A 25,925-nucleotide genomic window follows, 5' to 3' on the forward strand; every position below is an offset into this window, starting at 1 on the left:
CAGAAATGAAAGAAGTAACAACTGACAAAAAGAAATACAAAGGATTTTAAGAAAATACTTTAAACAACTATATTCCAACAAATTGGACACTCCAGATGAAATGGATAAATTCCTATAAACATACAATCTTCTAAAACATAATTAGGAAGAATCAGAAAATATGAGTGGAGATATTACAATATTGAAGCAATAATGATAATAATAAAGTCCCAACAAAATAAAGTCCTGGACCAGATGGCATCACAGTTGAATTTACCAAACATTCAGAAAAGAACTAACACCTGTCCTCAAACTATTGCAAAAAACTCAACAGGAGGGAACACTCCCAAGCTCATTTTATGAGGCCAGCATTATAACATTATCCTAATTCCAAAACCAGATAAAGATACCACAAAGAAAGAAAATTATAGGCCAATATCCCTGATGAACATAGATACTAAAATCATCAGCAGAATGTTAGCAAACTGGATCAAGCAATACATTAAACATGATCAAGTGGGATTTATTCTAGGAATGAAAAGTTGGCACAATATCTACAAATAAAAAATGTGATATCCCACATAACAAAATGACGGATAAAAATCACTTGATCATATAAATAAATGTAGAAAAAGCATTTGATAAAATCCAGCACCCATTTGTGGTAATAACTCTCAGCAAAGTGGGGATAGAGGGAACATACCTCAACATAATAAAGGCTATATGACAGATCCACAGTCAACATCATATGCAATAAGCAAAAACTAAAAGTGTTTCCCTTAAGATTGGGAACAAGACAGGGATGTCCACTTTCAGCGCTTTTATTCAATGTGGTATTTCAAGTCCTAGCCACAACAATCAGACAACAAGAAGAAATAAAACACATCCAAATTGGAAATGAAGAAGTAAAACTCACTATTTGCAGATGACATGATACTATACATAGAGAACCGTAAAGTTCCTATCAAAGAACTACTAGAACTGATAAGTAAATTTAGTAAAGTAACAAGATACTAAATAAATATCCAGAAATCAGTTGCATTTTATATACCAATAATAAACTATCAGAAAGGGAAACTAATAAAACAATCCCATTCACAGTTGTTTCAAAAAATACCTAGGAATAAATTTAACCAAGGATGTAAAACACTTGTACTCAGAAAAGTATATGACACTGAAGAAAGAAATTGAAGAAGATACAAATAAGGGAAGCATATTCCGTGGTCATGGATAGGAAGAAGTAACATCGTTAAAATGTCCCTACTACCCAAAGCAATCTAGAGATTCAGTGCAATCCCTATCAAGATACCAATGGTGTATTTCACAGAATTAGAAAAATATTCCAATAATTTATATGGATCCACAAAAGACTCTAAAATAGTCACAGCAATCTTAGGAAAGAACAGAGTTGGAGGAATCACGTGACCTGGTATTATACTATACTATAAGGTCATAGTAATCAAAACAGCATGGTACTGGCATAAAAACAGACATGTAGATCAGTAGAGCAGAATAGAAAGCCCAGATTGATATTTGACAAAGAAGGCAAGAGTATACAGTGGGGTAAAGATAGTCCATTTGGTGAATGGTATTGTGAAAATTGGACAGATATGTGCAAAATAATGAAACTAGACCACCTTCTTACACCATACACAAGAATAAACTCAAAATGGGTTAAATACTTAATTGAAACTATAAAATCCTACAAGAAAATATAGGCAGTAAAATCTTAGACATTTCTGGTAGCAGTACTTTTTCTGATATATTTCCTTGGGCAAGGGAAACAAAAGACAATGTAAAGAAACAGGACTTCGTCAAACTAAAATATTTTTTTGTACAGCAAAGGAAACCATCAACAAAATAAAAAGGCAAATCATTGAGTGGGAGAACATATTCACCAATGATACATCTGATAAGGAGTTAATATCCAAAATCTATAAAGAATTCATTTAAATCAACACAAAACCAAAAAACAATCCAATTAAAAAATGGTCAAAGAACCTGAATAGATACTTCTCCAAAGAGGACGTACAGATGGCCAATAGACATATGAAAAGATGCTTAATCATCAGAGAAATGAAAATTAAATGAGATAGCACCTCACACCTATCAGAATGGCTATCAATAAATCAACAAAAAACATGTATTGGTGAGGATGTGGGGAAAAGGGAACCCCTTTGCACTGTTGATGAGAATGCAGATTGGTGGAAAGTAGTATGGAGTTACCTAAAAAAAATGAACTGCCTTATGACCCAGTGATTCCACTTCTGGAGATATATCTGAAGAAACCCAAAACACTAATTTGAAAGAATATGTACACCCATATGCTCATTGCAGCATTATTTGCAATAGCCAAGATATGGAAGTAGCCCAAGTGCCCATCAATAGATGAGTGGATATAAAAAGCTGTGGTACATTTACTCAATGGAATACTACTCACCTGTAAAAAAGAAGGAAATCTCACCTTTTGTGACAGTATGGATGGGCCTGGAGAATATTATGCTAAGTGAAATAAGCCAGTCAGACAAAGATAAGTAGCATATGATTTTACTTATATGTGAAATCTAATGAACAAAATAGCAAACAAAATTAAACTAGACTCATATATACAGAGAACAAACTGAAAGGTGTCAGAGGGCTGGGAAAAAGGTGAAGGGATTAAGCCAAAAATACATTGCCCCGGTGGGCTTTGCTCAGTGATTAAAGTGTCAGCCCACAAACCGAAGGTTCTATTCCCCATCCAGGGCGTATACCTTGATTGCAGGTTAGATCCCCTGCCCAAGTTGGGGCATGTGCAGGAGGCAACCTGTCCATGTGTCTCTCCCACATTGATATTTCTCTCTCTCCCTCTCCTCCCTTCCTTTCATTCTCTCTCTCTAAAGACCAATGGAAAAAATATCCTTAGGTGAGCATTAACAAAAACAAAAACAAAAAATGTTATAGACACAGCATATGGTTATTACCAGAGAGAAAGGGTAGGAGGAGGTAGAAGAGGGTAAAGGGGGATAAGTGATGATGGAAGGAGACTTGACCTTGGGTGGTGAACACACAATATAGTTACTATAGTTATATAGTTATTATAGTATACAGATGATGTATTATGGAATTGTACACCTGAAACCTATATCATTTTATTAACCATTGTCTCCCCAATAAGTTCAATTTAAATAAATAAATAAAATTTTAAAGTTTATCCTCAAATGGGCTTTCACAGACATTTTTGAACCTTAGAACTTAAACTTGAAACTGTAACAATATTGGTTCACCACAAGATGGTGCCACAAGTATATTGAAAGTGAGATATTTTCTTCATTTTAATCATGTAACATGTTGCTGGAATTTGTTAATGAGTATGGAAAGCAGAGAAATACATAGAGGTGAGGACATGTGTGACATGCATGTGTGGGCAGGAGCATGCTCATTTGACAGACAGACTTTTATGAGCGTCTTCTATGCATTAGGCTGAATCTTGGAGAAATATCAGGGTGTGTGTATTAGAGTGATAGAGAGTGAGAGATGAAAGAAGAGAGAGAGAGAGAGAGAGAGAGAGAGAGAGAGAGAGAGAGAGAGAGAGAGAGAGAGAGGTGTAGGGGAGATTTTCTTCAGTTTTCAGGAATAATTATTGCTGAAACATCTAATATTGCCCTCTGTCTGGAAAAGGTGTAGTTCATTTTAAGAGATATTTAATAATGCTAACTTAGGTTTGTGAGATCAATGAAGAGGTAGGGCTAGAATCTATCAATATGATAATGTCTTTTACTTTTGCAATAGAGAAATATGGTTTTAAATGCTTGCTGTTTCTTCATTTTTATTGAGTTAGTTTGCCATTTATCATTTAACCAAGAAGTTTTTTGCAAAATGTATGTACCATGGTGAAAGTATAACAAATCATTGATGAATCGTCAATAAGTTTCTACTTTAAGTAAATAAAACATTTTAGTATGGAGGCAGGTGGGTTGATTTTTTTTACAATACACTTTTTCCCTGGACCTATTAATTAAAAGTCCACGAAATTTTTTTCATGGAAAAATTATTATATAATCCATTTTTAAGATAGAGCCCATATGACTTCCTACAGGTTTCTATGAAAGAATCAATTTAGAAGGACAAAGGGTCTTGGTTAGAATATACCAAATTGGACCCTTAAAAAGAGGACATTTGATTTACTTGGTTTAAATTCTAGATCCTTGTGAGAGAGCCCAGGAATTGTATGTTACTTGGAGTAATTCAGACCCAATGATGATACAGTAGAATGAATATTGATATTATTTTCTGACTGTTTGTCTTACCCAGGATTAGTCACTATTAGTTTCTAAGTATTTTTCCAAATCTGAATTTCATTCTTTCAAAAAGAATAGTTAGTGCTCCATATCTGTACTCCCCAGGTAAATTGAATCGAGATTTATATGGTGGGGTTTATTGAGATGGAGGTTTTTTTATGAATGAGAGTAGAGCAATTTGGAAATAGGAAAGCTCAAGTCCTAACTCCAACCTCCACAATGCTTTGAGATAGGGCCCTAGACATTTTGGGTGGTTTCAGAAATCTAGAACTATACCTAAGGTAGACCTGAAAAAGGCATTAAAGAACAGCTTTGTATTTTTTTCTGTACACATAGTTTTAAAATGTTAAACATGGGTATCAATTATACAATAAGTACTACAGGCCTGGTCCAAAAAATTCATGCATAGGGGGTGGGGGAGGGTTCTTCATCTTGGCCTGCACCCTCTTGCAATCCGGAACCTACAGGGATCAGGCCTAAACCAGCAGACGGACATCCCTCTCGCAATTCGGTACCACTGGCTCCTAACTGCTTGCCTGCCTGCCTGCCTGATTGCCCCTAAACACTTGCCTGCCTGCCTGATCACCCCTAACCACTCGCCTGCCTGCCTGATTCCCCCTAACTACCTCTGCTTTGGCCCCCGCCACCGCGGCTTAGTCTGGAAGGACATCCAGAAGGTTGTTTGGCTGTCCGGTCTAATTAGCATGTTACACTTTTATTATTATAGATGGAACTCCAAGGAATTGATATGTAAAGGTTTTTAATTAGAACTTTTATAAAAAAAGAATTAAAGGGGCATTTGGCCCATTTTTAGTGAAGGGCGGATAGTCTTTTACTTTAAGAATGCTTTGAACTACGAACTTTTACATATATTATATGTATTAACAGATACATGTTTTATATCGTCTTGATTTTTAGCTTTCAAAAACTAAGGGCTGGTACCTTTCGGTTTGGAAATGGAATCTGAGATAATTATGGTAATTGTGTGGGTGGCTGAGTGATTTGAATCATGGAACACCCACTTAAAATCCTGGTGCTATCTTAGAATAGAAGTGTAACCTATTTTTGTGTGTGTTTGTTAGCCGTTTTAAACTAATCTGGGGAGAAAGGCTTTTGGTAGCGGGCTCAATAGAAATTTAAGTTAGTGAGTGTATCTCCTCACTGCGGGCGGGGTGAATGTGTTGTTATCCTGACTGACCTACTTTCTTCACACACATGTTCTAATTTCATACCTTGACAGAATCAAAGGCAAGGAGGCTGTTGGACATCACTCCAAGTTAGGCATCCCTGTGGAATGTTACGACAGACATGGGGTTGGTTCTTAGGCCAACTGTGAAATATGTTTGCTTTTTTTCTCCTGATTATACAAGGAGTTTGGAGGATCTAGGTGGGCTGGTTATTGCATATTTTTTATGGGCTGAGTGTCATAGAATTTACATGATGTTGACTGACTGTTTCTAGAGCCAGACCTCTGGTGAGCCTGCCTTGCAATCCAGAGATCTTGGCCTATGGATGCTGGAAGTTAACTTTTTTCTTATGTGGACATGCTATAAAAGGTATACGGAGATGCTGATTTTGATCCTGGCGAGTTTCCTACTATAGATAATAAGTTACGTTCAGAAGTTGCAATAATTCCATAGGACACTATGTTGTTGCTAATGAAAGAATCCAACAAAATTGTGTTGGACTTTGAAAAATGAATAAATGCAGTTTCTCCATCACATGGAAAATGACTTTGTGATCATATTCTAGATACAAAGATTAGAGCCACACATTCTGCTGTAGTTTGCATGGTGAATAGGAAGACCAGTGTTCTAATAACTGCCCATAGAACTCCTCTCCACTCCAAGTCTGAGCCCCAAAAGGCACTAAAGAAATGCTCTTTTTGGGAGGGAGGATACCTATTGGTTTTTATTTTTAAATGAAAATTGTATATATTTAAACTGTACATGATTAATATATATTTATATAGTGAAATGATTACTACAGTCAAACCAATTAACATATCCACCTCCTGATATATTCACTTATCTAATATGTAGTGTGAGCTCCTGAAATCTACTCTCTTAGAAATTTCCAGTATTCAATACAGTATTATTATATTATATCTAGTCATCATCTGGTATAGTAGATAGCTAGACTTATTCATCCTATATAACTACAACTTGTACCCTTTGACCAAGATCTCTTAGAAGATGGTGAATGATACAGGTCCAAAGTCTTAGGTCCATACAGTGTCAATGTTATGTTAAAGTTTGTACTTAATATAAAAAAGTACATAATATATAGGAAACTTCCAAGTAAATAGAACATAATATTTTCTTAGGAATAGTTTAAAAATAGATTTTAAAGTTAAAGATTTTTAATATTGATGGTAAAGAATAGTACTACCTTTTTTTCTACAAGTGGTTTTGAAGAACTCCTATACCAAATTATATATAATATACAAAAATAAAACAAGGCCCTTTACTTCATAAGGTGAATGTTATTTTTGTTTGTTTCTGACATCCTTACATATGTTTTTAACATTATGAATGTTTTGCTCTTGGTTACATTGAGAAGAGGGTAAGATCACCCAATGTTTTATGCTTCATTCTGGAATTGTATTTTTTCTTTTAAACTTCCTTTTGAAAATTATAAAGTAGGTTACTAAAATAAATATTTATTTCAAGTGCCTTTCACATTACTGGGTACAAATTATGTAATCAATGAGTGCTTAATATTATCATTATGTTTTGTTATTTTCTTGACACAGTAATTCTGAATTGCTTCTTCTTGCCTTTCATTCCTATGTCCTAGTTTTGTCATTTTGCATTATAACCACATCTCTGCTCTGCTTTGTGTCTCAGTCTTAATAGCACCTCCTCTCATATATTTTTGCCCATTCTGTTAAAGCAATGTTAATCTTCAAGTCTCTTGCCCAAGCAAGAGAATATTTGCTTAGGTACCATTTTCCCATCCTTAACCTCATAACAGTTTACCTAAACATAACAGTTTAGGTAACAGTTTAGGTAAACAGTTTAGGTAAATTTCTACAGGTCTATGACCTCTTACCTACAAGTTTTGAAATCCAAGAAGCTATGAAAATACAAAGGTTTTGTAATTCATATTGATGGCAAAACTTGACCTGAACTGATGTGAAGTTGATGATAATCTTTATTTATCCCATCTAGTGTGGACAAGCACATGTTTTGCTACAGAAATGTTAGTGTATCTGATTATAGAGTATGACCCCAGACCCCACTGGAGGCATTATATAATTCATGTTATATGCAGAGTATTATGGTTCTAAAATTTGGAAGCATTTGAATTCTGAAGTGCATCTGATAGTGAGGGTTATGGTTAAGAGATTGAGGGCCTATCCTCTAGTAGTATGTTTTCATTTTTCAACTTTTATTACTAAGGAGCTGCAGGAATGGGAATATTTAAAGGCTTTTAGGCACATAATCTCTCATGGGTTACTTTCTAAGACAAGAGAACTACAGAGAAAGAGAGAAATGGAGAACACTTAGCAGTGGCTAAATCAGCGATAGCCAGTGCCAGCCATTTCTCATAGTACGTTCAAATGTTGTCCCTAGGGCAGGGTTCTCAACCTTGGCTGCACATTGGAATCATCTGGAAATATTTTTAAAATCCTGATTTCTGGGCATCATCCTCCAGAAATTCTGTTTCTTTGTTACTGATGTTGTGGCCCCACCCCATAACAAAGAAACAGATTTCCAGGTGATTCTAATGTTCAGCCAAAGTTGAGAACCACTGTCCTAGGGGCTTCATGAGGCACAAATGAATGGAATTCAGGCAGCAAAAGTAGAAGTGCATTCTTCTATGATGTGGGAATACACACACACACACACACACACACACAGACACACACTCATACTCATGCATGCTTGTATGTGTGTCCACTCATGTATATCCATAACTGTCTACCATGAAGGGAGTCTAACCAGCAGCCTGTAAGGAGTCAGCTCTGCACATAGAGACGTCATGAGGATCTCATGGGTGTCCCATGTTTAACATTGCTCCCAAAGCTGGGTTATGTAAATGCATGTGGTGGAGTAGTGCTGCTTTCACACAGATGTTTTGGGTTGTAGGTACTAGTAAATGTGGCACCTAAGAGCCAGTATTACCAGAACCGAACAGTCATGTACAGAAGATCCTCTATTGGATCCTGATTTGCTCCTCTTTAGAGTTTTAATGAGAACCTAAAACCCATTTAAAGAAATCTGAATGGAACCCTGAATGTGTGCTTCATCAATGATGCCTACTAGGAATTCCTTCCGGTAATGATTTTTAATAAATATTTTATGTCCTCTAGGCTCTGCACTTCCCATGCACAGGTCAAAGTTTGACATCTTGTGATTTCATATCATTGCTGCTACTTTTGGGGTATAGCTACTTTGTTCCTCTTTAAGATTATTTCAACTGGCTCTCACATCTTACAGTATAGTAGTGGAAGAGGAAGGATGGTGAAAGGTAAAGATATAAATTTGGGGTGGCTGGGGTAGGGATGTATGGATTTAACTATAGACTTTTTAAAAATAAGCAGGCAAAGACTATGGTATTAAATATAATCTCTAACTTGCATGTTTCTGTTCTTACACAGGATACGTTTACATTTTTATTGTTTGGGGATTTGTTTTAGAGTAAAATTGATTGTATTTTTCTCTGGTGCTAGCATAGCCCGGCACATTTTCACTACTATTTTTATTTTAATCTAAAGACAGGCAGGTAGGGGTTAAAATACATTTGAACGTGCTTTTTAATGGGTACCTGTGTCAAACATATGGTCATTTTTGGCATTATAATTGTAATAGCCTCTAGGGATTTCATTTGTCTATAGAGAAGTTCCAGGAACCTCCAGCTATTTTGATTTTTGCAGCTTTTATGATAAGTCCTTATAATATAGACTACTGATTTCTTCTCTGTTCCCGGCTCATTGTTGAAAAGCCAGAGCTATTTTTAACATTTACACAATTTCAGTAGATGAGTCTTCATTCCACAAGGTTTGGTGCTAAATCTGTGGAGCCTTTCGTAATCATATCCTTTCTGTGGTTTGCTTGAATTTGATCACAGTGGCTGATTTCATGCATTGATAATGAAGGCTTAGGTTGCCTGTTTCTCGGCTTAAATCCACCTCAGACTTGGAGGTTGACAGTGCTGCTGGCTTCAGCATGCGCAGAGATAGAGAACTGAAATTGCTCTGCTTTCTTTACAAATGACTCTGAGAGTGCTTGTCCTTCCCTAAAATGATGCCAGCGTGTGAAGGATTTTCAATGAGCAGTGCAATAAGCCAGCATCTGGGAAGGTTCGGAGCGGCACTGATGTAGCGTGGTACTGTCACACAGATCTTCGGGGCTGGAGCCAAGCCTCGGGAGCACTGTGCCTCACGCTGGTCTCCTACTGGAAGTTTTGTTTATCCAACTTGGTTGCTCTCGAAGCTGGTGAAAGCCCTGCCAGGATGTGGAGTGGACTTCCTAGCAGAGGTGAGCATTTTTATTCTACAACTTGGGACGCAGGGATCTGGGGTGTCAGTAACAGATTCTTTCTTACGCTGTGTTGAATCCTGTGGAGTTATCAATTGTGTTCACCACGTCTCGCTGACAGATCCGAAGGGCCAGCACTGAAGCGCAAAATATATGATTCTTTAATGTTATTGGGAAGGAACTCCCTACATGGGTGTGACAGCATTCCTTTCTCTCTGTGCTAGCTGTTTGCCAAGGACATCGTACCAGTAGGTGACTTCCTTTGTATTTAAACATTTGGAACAAGTCAGTGATATTGTGTGATTTGCTATCCTTGCATTAAGCAGGTAGTCAGCAGTGATATTATGTGCTTCAGGTATAAAAAAAAAAAAAGGCTAGGAACTAAATGTACTTTGTAGAATCTTTGACATGAAATATATATAGGAGGAAACAAGTGATGTGAGGAGATAACTGACAAAGTAAGTGAAATGGATTACATACTGGAGTTGGCACCTTGTTAAGCTTGACATTATTAATAATTAAAAGTTATGACCTGTCGTGCACTGGACAGCCTACAGTAATTGGTTTCTAGGGATGGTATACTGAATGAGAGGAGGAGAAAATTAGCAGCATTTCCTCCTAAAGCATGTTTTAATTAGATGTGACATCTTAAATGTAGCAGGTTTTTTCATTTAAATGTAAATAAAGTGCCGACACTCACCTGGGAAGTTAAGCTACTAAATCATCACGCCCAGAGAGGTCTGATGAGGCAGTGTAAGTATCGAGTATTTGAAAGCCAACTATGTCAGAGCAAAGTCAAAGTTAGCCTCTGAGTAGATGGAGTCCTATTGCTCAGGCTCTTCTACACCGTAATTCCTGCACAGTGAGAAGCTGTTTCTAAGGAAGAACGAACTGTGAGAGTTAGGATGCATCCGAATGGCAGTATTCTTATTACGTGTCTGTTTAGAACATTAGGACTGCAAGGAAATCTATTTTTATGTGATTGGAAGCTAGCATGGCACATGGGGTGTATATATACTGTGTGTGTGTGTGTGTGTGTATGTTTATGTGTTTTTCCTGCTAAATTTATTTGAGGCAGCTGTTTTATAGCTTTCAGCTCTGAAGTTATAGATAAGTGTGCATTTGTTTGACAGAAGATTCGAGAACCCCATTTACTGCCAGTACATGTAAAGCTTGGCTAAGCAGACGCATCAGGAGCAAACCGTTTGTGTTCGCCAATCTGTCTCAGCAAGTCCCAGGGCCACTATCTTGCTAGAAGCCACTGTGTGCTTTTGAAAGCATGAAATTAGTTTTATACTGAGCACATGGTTTCTCATTTAGCAGCTCTTTTTATGGTAATGGTCAATTTATGGTTCACCACCAAGATTTTGGTATTCCGTCAAAGCTGATAGCTTCTGCTAAGGTGTCTCTATGAGATAATTTTTTTAAAACACAGAGATGGGGGGGGGGGGGGCAGGCACCTAATAGACCCTCAAGGAGAGATCTTTACCTTCAAACTAGTCTACTTCCTGAATGCATTGTCATTTCTCCAAATTTCCTTTATGTTGTTTTAATCCAGGACCTACAGATTTAAAGTTGCTAACATTTCCCTCTTTGGAGCTTACTTGACATGTGAAAATAAAATAGCTATATTCTGAAATGTAAAGTGTTTGTTCAACTTTTTTCAAAGTGTTTGTAGAAAACCACTCTATTAGTGTTGACCATATTGTGCAATCCATCTTTAGGCTTACCTGCTTTTTTTCTTAACACTGTTGGAGAGAATGCAAGGCTTTTTAATATGTATTATAATTGATAAAAACTACCCATACTTTATTGTGTATATGTGCTATGAGGAGGGTTAGTTATAAATAAAACTAAACAGTCTCAAGATGCATTAAAAATGTTGAAAAATGTCTCCTTTTATAAAACCTCTCAAATGTTAACATTATATAAATATTAAAATAGTGTTTGTTTTCACAGTGATAATAGATGAAATGTACTTTTATATGTTATAAGAATGATTTTCTTAGTCTTATTCTTTTCATCAGAAAATAAACTTTGTTGAAAGTTTTATTGGTCATAATGCATTTTGAAATAGAGGTAGTGAAAATTAATTGCCAATGGCATTTAGTGAATTATTTATTCTTGTGTTTATTCTTTGCATGCTTGTATATATATTTATATATGGATTAGGGTACTTGGAATAGTGTTTTTATACTTTTTCTTTCATATGGCCTTGATAATGGAACTGTAAACACTTCTGAAATATTGGATTTTGTGACTTTTTTATTAACCCTTGGATCTTTGCCTAGGTTAATGATTATACCTGATTAAGGATTCAAGATAAAATGTTACTTATTGAAATGCAGGGATATAATATGTGACATTGTAATGAAATATTTTCTGCTTTTAGATGAAGCATAATTTCAAACAACTTGTTTTTCTTCTGTTCTTTTGGGAATGTCATGTCACAAGTCATCATTAGCTTGCTTGTCAGGGGGATTTTGTTTTAGCTTTTGACTTATAAATAAGTATCTCATATTTCTCACTTTCCCAAAGCCCATAAAATAAATTTGGTTTGTGGGTTGAGATTTAGAAGGTTAAAAGGTCATCGAGATTTTCTCTTCAAATTTCCTGAGGATGTAATGTGTTTAGAAAATAAAACCTTTAAAGAAGTTTTAGAATGTTAGAATTCTCTTAGAATAGTGAAATGTATCATAGTACAGAGATCATGGAAAATTTACTAAAGGAAGTGAGGGATAATTTAGCATATCTGTCTGAATTCTTAGCACTAATTTCTCTTTCACAAAAAATAGGATTTAGAAAGTTATGGTGAGGATATAAGATACTCATGCAGCTCAGTGATTTACCTGCATCTATTCACTTGTAAATCAAGAGATAACAATCTGGAGTTTGCTTTAGCAAATTAAAAAATGACTAGTTATGAAATATAAAAGATGTAGTAAACTCGATTTAGTTGAGAAACATGATTAAAATTAAAGTACTCTTCAAGTTCATTGAGCTTTGCCAATGTATATGTTCAGTAATTAGTCTGTACTATTTATATAGTTTGTATTTCATTTTAGAATATTTTATTTTTTTTTAGTTGATTTCAGAGAGGAAGGGAGAGGGAGAGAGATATAAAAACATCAATGATGAGAAAGAATCATCAATCGGCTGCCTCCTGTGTGCCCCATTCTGGGGATTGAGCCCTCAACCCAGGCATGTTCCCTGACAGGGAATGGAATTGTGATCTTCTGGTTCATAGGTCAATGCATAACCACTGAGCAACCCTGGCCAGGCTATATGTCATTTTGAGGTATGTTGCTATAGTGACAAATAATTTTAGTATAAGTATATTCCATGCAATATTTGGTACATACTTTTACTAAAAATTATTCATTGTTTAGCTAAAATTCAAATTTGACTGGGTATACTATACTCAGTATGGGAACCCTACCTACTTTCTAACTAAGGTGAGTTTCCAATAATTAGCTAGATAATTGGGTCTACCTAAGCCAAAATGGAGGCTTAGAATTCCTGTCCAAGCAGTCAGTTTCTACTGGTAGAGTTTATGCCTGGAAACTCCTATGATAAGAAAGTTTCCATTTGAGAAACTTAAAAGCAGAAATTACTAGTAAGGACAGGAAAGCCTCCTGTAAATACTTACTAGATAAACCAATAAAGGCATGCATTAAATAATGTCAGTAACATTTTAAATAAATAATATTGAGAATTATACAATCAATTTCCAGTTGTTATCCCTTGCCAACTAGAACATTTTCAGGATTGTCCTTCCTCAACAGGTGTGAGATGCATATAAATTGACTTTATTTTGTTCTAGTTAAGATGCCAAGGAGAGATCCCTTCCTCAATGACCCTTCATCCCTCCGTCTGGGCTTTATTCAAATGTCCATTGTCCTTTTGATTTTAGGACTCTTTCAACCGCCACTTCCTACGTTTCTCAGAAAAGCAGAGAGACTTGCAAACTGGACTTAGAGGAAAATCTATGAGATACTTTTAATTACTCATACACTATAGCTGAGTAAAATAGAATAGATGTAATATTTACTGTGTACCTACTATGTGCTTCATAAGATATCAAAATATTTATAGCCAGTTTTTAATTGATTTTTTTAGCAATGTATTAATATAGCAATTTAATACCCATTGTGCAGATGCTAAACTATTTATCAAAAACACTGTTCGCAGCCCCGAGTTACTCCAATTTTAATGTCACCAGATCAGAGCACAACATTCTATCCTGACTCTGAATGTCACTCTAGCACATCTGGCAACCTCCCCACAGGAGAATAAGGAATAAAGGCTCATTCATCTTCTGCATCTCACCCAAGGCTGTATTGTAAAACCCTCTTTGCTCACTCAGCTTTCTGCGCTATTTTTCTTCTCTCTTCTCACTTCCTAATAGCTCCCTCTTCTCCACTATTTTCGTAAACATTCCCACCAGGAATGACTAGGCATCACTGTAAAATTTGTTTCTCAAAAGGAGAAAAAAAATAGATAGAAGCCAACTTACATATACTGTAACAGAATTTAGGTTGGGCTGTCTTGCAGGTGATTGGTGAATAATGTAGAGGAGATGTTTGTAGTAAATTCTTTAAACTAACTTTTTTGTACCCAGCCTAAAATGCCACCTTAGTTCTCTCTCCATCAGTTATATGATATGTCAAACCAGGAAGACTATTTTGAGTCCAAATTGATCTGTTGAATGTGAGAGCAGTTAACCCAAGCTTTGGAAATGGATTAACTCTACCAGCCCAATACAGAAATGTTCAGTAACCCATATCTTCTTTTCAATTAAATGCCACCCCCATTGATCTAGGTCACTTCTCAATGTCTGTTGTCCCATAGGAAAAATTCTAATTTACTTCCATTTTTTATGTTTAGTAACAGTATACTGCTATTTTAATATGATGACTTTGGATCTCAGAAGATATTGTTTACTCCCCAGCCCTCAATCTGTTTTCTTACTTTTGTGCAGTCATAAATATTATTCATTACTTCTTAATTGTTTAAAATGATATCTGTTACCTTTTCTGGTATCAACACTGTGCTCTTTGGGAAAAGATGCTGATTCCTCTTTACCTTGTCATTCTATTCTAGTCTCCATGTCAGCGCCAGTGTCCTCCGCCTTACATCAGTCCTATTTGGCTGTGCAGTCCGTTTGTTATGGTAAAATACCAATGTGAATCCGTAATCTAAATTTCAATCACAAATTATCTTCAAAACCTTTTTTTTTTCTTTTCAATTGTCCTCCAAGTTTTAGAAAAGGCACTAGTAAGTTAAAGTGGCTAGTGGTTTGAGAGATCCTATCTTTTAATTTCCTATAAGGCGAAATTGCTTCATAGCTATATTTTCTTGGCAAATGGCAATTGAGTAATAAATAGAAGCCTCCCCCAGGGAATTCTGTTCTTTCAGAGTGAGGAGATTTCTATCTTCTGTTTCCGTCAGGGAGTCTGCAACACCCCTGGGACATTTAGCTGAACATCTTTTTGCTGACATTTCAGAATGGTGTGAGTTTCAGTGGGAGATCTACAGAACTTCTCCTTTTTCCCTCTGATTTACTCTTTGGTAGTGTTGGTTTTTTAGAAGATGATGGAGGGAATGACTTTACTTCTCATAACCTTCTGTTTCTTCCAGCAAGTTAAAGTGGTATTTTTTTTTTTTTACTCAAGTTTTATTTGAGGGTTACTAGAAAGTGGAACCAGAATTTTGAAAAAAAAATGTCACAATATCCAGGAGTAAGCAGATTCAGAAATGAATCCATAGGGACATCCTTTTCTGGCATTTTTCTGCATTTTCTGTATTTTTATTGGTGCATAATGGATGATACTAGATTCATGGTAAGTTAGTTAATTCTTGCTTAACTGAAACTTTTGGATTTTGTGTGCTATAAGTACACAGCCACTGCTATGTACATTTGGGGAGCAAACAGTGGATGTCACTCTATGTACACAATAGTTAGAAATCCAATAATTGGTTGTGAATAAAGGGTAAGGAGAAAATAGGGATGGCTTGGAAATTATCTCTATCACTTATTTCTTGCTTCAGCTACAACTGATTTAACCAGTATCAGATCCCTATCAGTAAATTTTGTCATTGTTCTTCTTTAATCAACACCTAGGCCATATTTCACACCAAATAAATCAGAATCTCAGGCAGTGCAGCTCAGAAATCAATATTTGTAAAACTCAAGGTGATTCCAATGTACAGCTCCAGTTAGAACCACTGTTTTAAAAAGGTAGACCAACTCCAACATGGTCAATTTCAACTGTATTAAATGGAAGAGGGAGTGAGAAAAAATGCAGGGGTATTGATGAACTATAAACATATATGAGTCAAAAGCATGATATGACTTCCCCCCACATCTTAATGGTGTCTTAGATGGCAGTAGAAGAAATAGAGTATCTGTAACAGTGAAGTCTGCTCAACTGACCAGAGCATGCCTGGACTCTGGGAGAAGTGCAGAAAGCTTTAGGTACTTTCATTTGAGAGTGACCACCATGGCCAAGGAGAGATCATTAGAGTATTTGTTATATTATAACATTTGAATTATAGTTTTTCAATAAAGCTTCCAGTTAAAATTAAGAGCAGTGGATGGGCTTTTCAAGAGCAAAGATTTTCACTTGCTATAAAGAACTGCACAATAAACCTCTTGGAATATGAAGAGATTCCTTTTTTGGGCGTAGTGCATGTCCCTTATTGGTGGTTGTGAAGCAAAAGGTGACTTAGGTGTGTGAAAAGGAGAATAAGGCTTGGATTGATGGTTAAAGTAGGTGATGTTCCAACTTCAGACTCTATAATTATAAGAGCTAGATTAATAAGGTAGTATAGTGAGACCATTTGTTCATCACATTAGTTCTGCTCTGTGGGAGGGCTTTCTGTGAGGTTAAAAGCATAGGTCCACCACAACATAGCTACATGATCATGGTTAAGTTACTTCACTTTCCAAGTCTGTTTCCTCACCTATAAAACAATAATAGTAATAGATGTCACTGCATAGATTTATTGTAAAGATTAAGTTATAGTAATGTATATAAAGTTTTTAGTGTGGCAAACTGAGGGAAAATCTAAGGGATATAATGCAATCAGGAGTTCCAGTAAAAGCTGTGGGGTTGCCAATGATGACTTTATGCTTTTACATGTGCTAAGTACTCAATAAATGTAGCCTATTATTATTTAGAAGTTATTCTTTCCTGTATTGCTGGGGTCCAACCCCAGCAGGTCTAGGGGTTCCCAAGGTGTAGACGGAGTCGGCGAAGAAGGAAGGACACGGAGACAGTGTTCAGTTGATCAGCAGCCTAGCCAGGATCTCCAGCCAGGATCTCCAGCCAAGTTCTGGTCTGGATCTCCAGAGAGGTTCTGGTTAGGATCTCCAGCCAGGTTCTGTGTCCATGTTCTCTTGCTAGGTTCTCCAGCCGGGTTCTGTCCAGGTTCTCCAGCCAGGTTCAGTCACCAGGTTCTAGTTAGGTTCTCTTGCCATGTTCTATCCAGGTTCTGTCCAGGTTCTCCTACCAGGTTCTCTCACTAGGTTCTCTCTCTAGGTTCTGTTGCCAGTTTCTGTCCAGGATCTTTTGCCATGTTCTCTCCAGCGAAGTTCTTCTGTCTCTAGGTTCTGTGTAGGTTCTGTCTTCTCTTGGTTCTGTCTTCTAAGTTCTGTGTCTTGCTGTCTTGTTACATCTGTATTTATACCAGTTGATTCAATCCTATCAATCTCTATTACAAAGGTTAGGGCGTTTCTTATCTCCATTCCAGGGAGTAAAGATTATGTAGCTTAAGCATGATTGTTCGTAGTTAAAGTGATTAATTACCCGCCTGGCACTTAGTTGAGGGGTTTTATTCCCTCCCTAACTTCAGGGGAAAATCCCTACCTGGGGAAACAACCTTTCTCAGAGAGGAGACCTTGGTTAAAACACATAGTGCCAAGAAGGTGAGCAAACATATTAAGAACAGTATGCCATATATGCCAGGTCCTTTGAAACAGCAAGGATGGACCGGCTCCCGGCACTATATTGTAGCTGCCTTGTAGTAAAAATTAGGGTCTGAGAGGTAAAACCTAAAGCAGGTAAATATTTTGGGGAGATATGTGCCCGGAGCATAGGAATTCCAAATGGAGCGGCACAGCATGGAGGCTTTGAGTAGGAGAAGGCCACAGAATCACCCTGCATGGGAAAGCAAGGGAGATTCTGAAAGGGGATTAGGGAACCTAATTTCTTATAATTCTTCATCCTTTTCCATCTATTATTTTATTTGATCCATACTGTAACTCTGGGATGTAGATAAAGTAGTATTTGCTCATTACACTGAAAATAAATCAGCATCAAGGAAAAGGTGACTCGCCAAAGAGAGCAGAACCTAGCTCTCTTGAACCTCAAACCGCAACCCTTACATCACACCAGCTTCTTCTGCCCAGGTCTGTGGGCAGCCCAGCTGCATTTGAGTAAGGAGTTACCTGTAGACTACAAACAATGGGATGAAGTTTGGAAATTAAGGAAAAATGTTATTGGAAGACAGCTTTTAAGGAAGTTTGGAATAATACTTAAAAGCTCAAGTAGTAGTTTCCCAGTCAATGATGTTGACATTAGTATCACATTTTATAGTATCTGAATACTTTCTGTGTAATAAAATTGACTACATTTAACACACCTCAAACTTGAAGGCAAGTATGGTATAACAAATTAAATAATTAATAAGAATCACCATGTATTAAAAAAATTTAAATTCAATGAATTATGGAGGACGAAGGGCAGAAGGGGAAAGTTTGTGCTTTGATTCTATTAATCAAAAGGAGAGCTAAAAAAATCTGCAAAATGGGTGGAGAAATGCTATGATTTTTTTTTAAATGAAGTTGTAAGTCCCCAAAACAAGTAGCAAACAAGATAGTTTTATAAATTATTCTGCATGCATAAATTATTGCAATAAGTATAGATTATAAGTATGAATGTGCCAGTTAAAATAATTTCACCTTTTTAGACCTTTTAATTATTAGCTGTAATTGCCATAATCAAACTTCTTGCTGACCAGAGTATTATATTTATATTCCTTATCACTGTGTTCCTTGCATAGTTTAAAAATGTAAAAATAGGAGAAACTAAGATGGCGGCATAGATAAACACCGGGAAATAGTCGCCTCACACAACAATTGAAAAATATCCCAAAGGACAGAGCAAACATCGTCCAGAACAACAGGAAGGCTGGCTGAGTGTAATTTCTACAACTAGAAGAAAAGAAAAGCACGCTGAGAGCCACAGGAGCTGCGGAGGCTGAGTGCATAGGTACGGCGGCAGCTCGCGCGCGCGGAAATGGGGTGGCACCTGAGGACGCGGCTGTTTTTTGAATCACAAGCTCCGACTGCTCTGAACTCCAGTTCCGGGAAGTCTCTGGGGACCCAGGTCTCATACGGGGAGAGGCTGGTCTGTCAGGCGGCAGCGGGCGAACTTGAGGGCGGATTTCCCTCAGAGGTGCTTGCAGCCGTTACCGGGACACTGAGACACGCGACTCCAGGCGCAGAGAATCAGCCATAGCTTCTTTCTCTGCCCTTTTGACTCCCTGAGACCCCGCCCCACCCAGGCTGCAGCAGAGGCTTTTGCATGTGAATGTACCTAACTACAGCCCAGCCAAGCAGACCCGGAACTTCCAAGAGAAGGCCCAAGGCCCCGCAGTGGCTTGCATTGCTTCACAGCTGAGCCTCTTCGTGGCCCCGGCTGTGTGGCCTCAGGCAGGGGCTGAATTAGCACCTCCTTAGATCCAGGAGCCACTGTACCCAGTGGTCAGAGGGGGACCATTCTCCCACTTCAGACACAGCTGCTTCCCACAGCCAATTGGCCTGGAGGTCAATTCCTCCCAGTGATCCTACAACAACCAAGGCACCAAGAGTGCACCAAGAGTGTCCACCCCAGGTAACTGGGGAGGCTGAGCCACTGGGCCCTAAAGGACACCTGGCGCGCAGGGCCACTCTATCAACACAGGGAAGCAGCCAAAATGCGGAGACAAAGAAACAGGTCACAATTGGCAGAAACGGAGGAGGGAAGACGACTGGATATAGAGTTCAAGGCCACGTTTATAAGGTTTGTCAAGAATTTTATGGAAACCGCCGGTAAATTTAATGAATCCCTCAAGGAGTATAGTGAGACCATGGAGGACATGAAAAAGGACCAACTAGAAATTAAGCATACACTGACTGAAATAAAGAATAATTTACAGAGATCCAACAGCAGACAAGAGGATCCCAAGAATCAAGTCAAAGATTTGAAATACAAAGAAACAAAAAATACCCAACCGAAAAAGAAAAAAGAAAAGAGATTCAAAAAATATGAAGATAGTGTAAGGAACCTCTGGGACAACTTCAAGCGTACCAACATCAGAATTATAGGGGTACCAGAAGGAGAGAGAGGGCAAGATATTGAAAACCTTTTTGAAGAAATAATGACAGAAAACTTCCCCCACCTGGTGAAAGAAATGGACTTACAAGTCCAGGAAGCGCAGAGAACCCCAAACAAAAGGAATCCAAAGAGGACCACACCAAGACACATCATAATTAAAATGCCAAGAGCAAAAGATAAAGAGAGAATCTTAAAAGCAGCAAGAGAAAGAAAGTCAGTTACCTACAAGGGAGTACCCATCCGACTGTCAGCTGATTTCTCAACAGAAACCATGCAGGCCAGAAGAGAGTGGCAAGAAATATTCAAAGAGATGAATAGCAAGAACCTGCAACCAAGATTACTTTATCCAGCAAAGCTATCATTCAGAATGGAAGGTCAGATAAAGAGCTTCACGGATAAGAAAAAGCTAAAGGAGTTCATCACCACCAAACCAGCATTATATGAAATGCTGAAAGGTATTCTTTAAGAAGAGGAAGAAGAAAAAGGAACTCTTACCATTTGCCACAGCATCGATGGAACTGGAGAGCGGATAAATACCACAAGATCTCACTTATTTGTGGAATATAATGAACAACATAAACTGATGAACAAGGACTGATCCAGAGACGGAGAGGCTTTGATTGGACTGTTGGGCCTTGGAGGGAAGATAGGGGAGGGTGGGGGCAAGGGGGAAGGATCAACCAAAGGACTTATATGCAAGCATATAGGCCTAACCAATGGACACGGACAATGGGGGGGTGAGGGGATGAGCGGGGGGGGGGGGGTAGAGGGTACACATATGTAATATCTTAATAAAAAAAAATAAAAAAAAAGTAAAAATAAATTAGATAAGTAAGATATATTTAAGGAACAAGCTCTTCACCCAGAGTTAATCATTTCTACATCCAAACAGTATACATGTGCATATCTGTTATTTTCTAATTGTGTTTCTTTCCTACTAGACTGTCTTTCAGATAGGAACTGTGTCCCAATTCTTTTAATACATAATTCTCAATACAATGCTTGGCACATAGTAAATTATATATTTAAAACATTGACTAACAGATGGGACACTTGAATATAGTATCAGGCACTTGAATTTAGGATCTGTGAACATGGTGCAGAACTCAATAAATTATGTGATATTATCGTTTATAAAAATATTCATTCTTTAATTAAAACTACAGTGAGACACTTTTTACCTGTCAGATGGACAAGATCAAGACTTATAATACAACTAGAGGCCTGATGCACGAAATTCGTGCAAGGGGCTCGGACCTCACAGCCACAGTGGCTTGCCTTGGCCCTCGCAGCACTGGCCTTGTCCAAAAGGTTGTCCAGAAGGTTGTCCGGCTTTCTGGTCTAATTAGCATATTAAGCTTTTATTATTATAGATGAGTTAACATGTATGGGCATGGGGGCACTCTCATACATGGGTGGAGAGTGTAAATTGGTTCATGTATTTGTAGGGCAATGTAGCAATAATTCTCAAAACTTAATGCATATCTTTTGACCCAGCAATTTTAATACCCCAGTTAGTCAACATATATGCTTGCATATGTATACAAAGATGCATAGAACAGTTCATTTTCATTCATGTGCCTATCTATAAATACATATGGGATTTTATTGTAACATTATTTGTAGTAGGAAAATATAAACAGAAATACCCAGCAATAGATGGTAATAATTATGGCCTGTTTCGGCTGCTATGACAAAATACCACAGACTGAGTAGCATTTTAATCAACAGAATTTTATTTCTCACAGTTTTGGAAGTCAAAGATCAGGGTGCCAGTATTGTGAGCAAGGACCCTCTTCCAGGTCGTAGACTTCTCATTGTATCCTCATATAGTGAAGGAGCAAGTGATCTCTGTGGGGACTTTTTTATAAGAACATAAATTCCTTTCTTGAGGATTCTATCGTCATGACCTAAGCACTTCCCAAGGGTTTTATCTCTGAATACCATCACATTGGGCACTAGGATTTCAACACTGGAATTTGGGGAGCTCACAAACATTCAAACCATAGGAGACAATATGCAGTAATCGTATATAATAAAAGCCTAATATGCAAATTGTCCCCTGGACAGGGAGTTCAACCGGGGGGTGGGGCCAGCTGACCAACTGCCCACAGCCCCTCCACCTGGCCGCCGCCCTCCCCTGCCCCAGCCGGTGGTGGCCGCAGGCAGACGGGAGAAGGGAGGCCCTGGCCAGCAGCTGGCAGCTGCTAGGGACCCTACCCATTCATGAATTTCATTTACTGGGCCTCTACTTTAAAATAATAAAGAACATCTATAAGAACGGATATGGAACAATGTACAAAGATATAAGTAAAACAAATAACATGCAGAACAAAGTATATATTGTTTGTATAAAATATGTATGTGTTTTTCTGTGTGTTATTGTGTGTGTATACATGTGTATACATAAAGAGAGAGAGGGAAAGGGGAAGGGAGGAGGATAAATAGAGAGAAAAGGGATAAGTGAATTTCATGGAGACACTAGGGACTGATTTCAAATGTACTGTTCTCTTTTGTACTCTTTGAAGTAGGCTATTTTTCAGTGATCTTTGAACTTTTTATTAGCCTCATGCCTCCCAAGGAGTGCCCCACTTCTGCTTTCATGACTCAGAGCTCTGGTGTTGACCTCAGATGCCACATTGCTGTCCACATCTTGCAAGTCATGGTCTTTTGGTTGGGTTGTACAGAATTGCTGTTGTCCAGGGTGTCTTCCAGCAGGTGGTGGTAGGTGCCAATCTCAGCCTCCAGCTTGACCTTGATGTACAGCATGGCCTCATACTTCTTGACATGATGCTGCCCCTCTGCCAGGGTCTGGGCCAGCTTTGATTCCAGGTGCAGTGGGATCCTGTTAAGCTCTTCCACCTGCATGGCATAGCATATCTTTGCCTCCCTCAGGCTGTCCTCCAAACTGGACTCCATGAGAAATCTGAAGGCCAGTGTGGAGAACAGCCTGAAGTAGACTTTTATTTAACTATTATACCCCTTTGTAGTTTTTTTTTAAATTTCTTTATAGATTAAGGTATTACATATGTGTCCTTACCTCCCATTACTTCCTCCCACCCACTCATGCCCTCACCCCTCTGTTGTCTGTGTCCATTGGTTAGGATTATATGCATGCATACAAGTCTTTTGGTTGATCTCTCCCTCTTTCCCCCACCCTCCCCTACCTTCCCTCTGAGGTTTGACGTTCTGATTGATGATTCTCTGTCTCTGGATCTGTTTGTGTTCATCAGTTTATGTTGTTCATTATAATCCACAAATGAGTGAGATCATGTGATATTTATCTTCCTCTGACTGGCTTATTTCACTTAGCATAATGCTCTCCAGGTCCATCCATGCTGTTGCAAATGGTAAGAACTTTTTTTACAGCAGCATAGTATTTCATTGTGTAGATGTACCACAATTTTTTAATCTACTCATCTGCTGATGGGCACTTAGGCTGTTTCCAAATCTTAGCAATGGTGAATTGTGCTGCTATGAACACAGGGGTCCATATATCCTTTCTGATTGATGTTTGTAGTTTCTTGGGATATATTCCTAAAAGTGGGATCACTGGTCAAATGGGAGTTCCATTTTTAACTTTTTGAGGAAACTCCATACTGTCTTCCATAGTGACCGCACCAGTCTGCATTCCCACCAGGAGTGTAGGAGGGTTCCTTTTTCTCCACATCCTCTCCAGCACTTGTCATTTGTTGATTTGTTGATGAGTTCTGACAAATTTGTTGATTTGTTTCTGACAGGTGTGAGATGGTACCACATTGTCGTCTTGATTTCCATCTCTCGGATGATTAGTGACTTTGAGCATGTTTTCATATGTCTCTTGGGCTTTCTTCTGTCTTCTTTTGAAAAGTGTCTATTTAGGTCCGTTGCCCATTTTTTGATTGGGTTGTTTATTTTCCGTTTGTTAAGTTGTATGAGTTCCCTGTAATTGTTGGAGATTAAACCATTATTGGTGATAACATTGGGAAATATATTCTCCCATGCAGTGGGCTTTCTTGTTGTTTTGTTGATGGTCCCTTTGTAGTTTTGAATATTTTATCACCTACATAGTTTACTTTTGAGAAAAATAGATATATTCATATAAAAATAAAATGAAATATAAAAGAAATGGTGGGAAAATGGGAGGAATGTAATGTGATAAAAAGTTATCACAGTAAAAGCTTGTAGGGTTGTCAGATGATGACTACATGGTTTCCAGCTGCAGTTAAAGATGAGAAAAAAATGTAAAGCATAAGCCATTTCACCAGGTAATGGATGGTGATCAAGCCTGTTGTTGCCCTTTGTCCTTCCAGGTGTTTGCTCCCTATAAGTTCAAGGTGAAAAGCTGGTATTTGGTCAAGTCCTGAGCAGGTGCTGCATTGACCTTCTATAACTATCCCCAGTGTCCAGCCTTAGCCTGCCTGATGGTGTGTGATTTTCCTTCCAGAACTTGCTGGAAATATGCTCCTCACGTATACACGCTTGTACATGTGAGTGTCCCTCCCATAACATACTTCCAGTGGTCTTTGTCTTGAGTGTTCATGTGAAAACACCAGGGCCTAAAAGGACTTCAGCTTTGTGAAAGGAATTTCCAAAGTACATAGATAAACACATGAACATATTAAGAGAAAAAGGAGGAAAGACCAAAAATCCATGTTAAAATAATAGTAAGCATGCCCCAGTTCCACAAACATGACAGCATTCCGTGCAGCACTGAGCTAATTTCTGTTGTGCAGTGGGCTTGTTTTTAATTTCATACATTTAGTTCTCTGTTTGAGAAACTCATAGCACTTGGTGATCTTACCTTTGGGTTGTAATACAAAGTCATGATGAGATGATGGACATTTTATCATGAATTCCCTTGCTTCTGGGGGTTTAATGCTGAGTTTGAATGTTAATTTATCTTATTCTTTTTGTTTAATAAGCTCAAGATCCCAGCTGAGCTGAAGTGGGAGTGATTTTATATCAAAATTCAATGTCAGCTTGCAGAAATGTGGCATGAAGGACTTGATTAATGTTATGATCAGCTGACTGTTGATTAACTAGACCAGTCTTTTAACTCATCTAAATGGGCTATTTTTCTGGTCTTTAAAATATGCTATTGTTTGCAATTAAGATGATATTATTGGATTTTCCCAGATTATAATATATACCCTTCCCTATTATGATCAGCTGCATAATTGCTGATCATATGCATTGCCTACAAGACTAAGTTTGTATTTCTGAATTCATACAGAGCCAACTAGATGGCAGGAAAGCCATGATATGTGTTTCATTAGCATCATGTTTTTATTGGCTAAGCTAACTGGACACCATTACTGTTAACCTAATGCAATATTCTATGAATTCCCATCTTTCTCTGCCTTATAAAAATGACAGTAGAAATTGAGCAGGGAAAGATGCCTACACACTTGCTATGTTAAATGAAGTTTTGGGTGCTTCAGAGCCTGGCACAATGCTTAAAAACATGGTAATTGTGGAGGGGAAAAAAAGCAGAGGTACACCTTTCTAAATTTGCAGTCTTGGCTACCCCTTTTGTGCAAAAGAGAAGTGATACTAGCCAGATCTGAACATTACAGGTTAAAAGTCAATGTATGCATATTTTGCTTGCATTTCGGCCTGCCTAATGCATATTTCTAAAAATTTAACCCATTGAAACTAGTGATTCCATGATAAAGTCCAAGTTACATTTCTACAGTGAAAAGAAAAAATGACCCAGTAGACCTAGTTTATAACTCTTGCTGCCTTAGGACATTCTGGTCATCGTGGAAAACCAGTGCATGGCAGGGATTCTTTCAAACTTAATTACACTTTTGAGT

The 25,925-nt window shown here is 37.9% G+C and overlaps 1 protein-coding gene across 1 annotated transcript in view; it reads left to right on the forward strand.

The window, feature by feature from the left end:
• ZNF385B (zinc finger protein 385B) overlaps positions 1–25,925 on the forward strand; it is a 350,869-nt gene that overhangs the window by 95,843 nt on the left and 229,101 nt on the right. The window lies entirely within an intron of this gene.

Source organism: Myotis nattereri (assembly GCF_964212035.1).
Source record: "Myotis nattereri genome assembly, chromosome: 7".
Classification (NCBI taxonomy): Eukaryota; Metazoa; Chordata; class Mammalia; order Chiroptera; family Vespertilionidae; genus Myotis; species Myotis nattereri.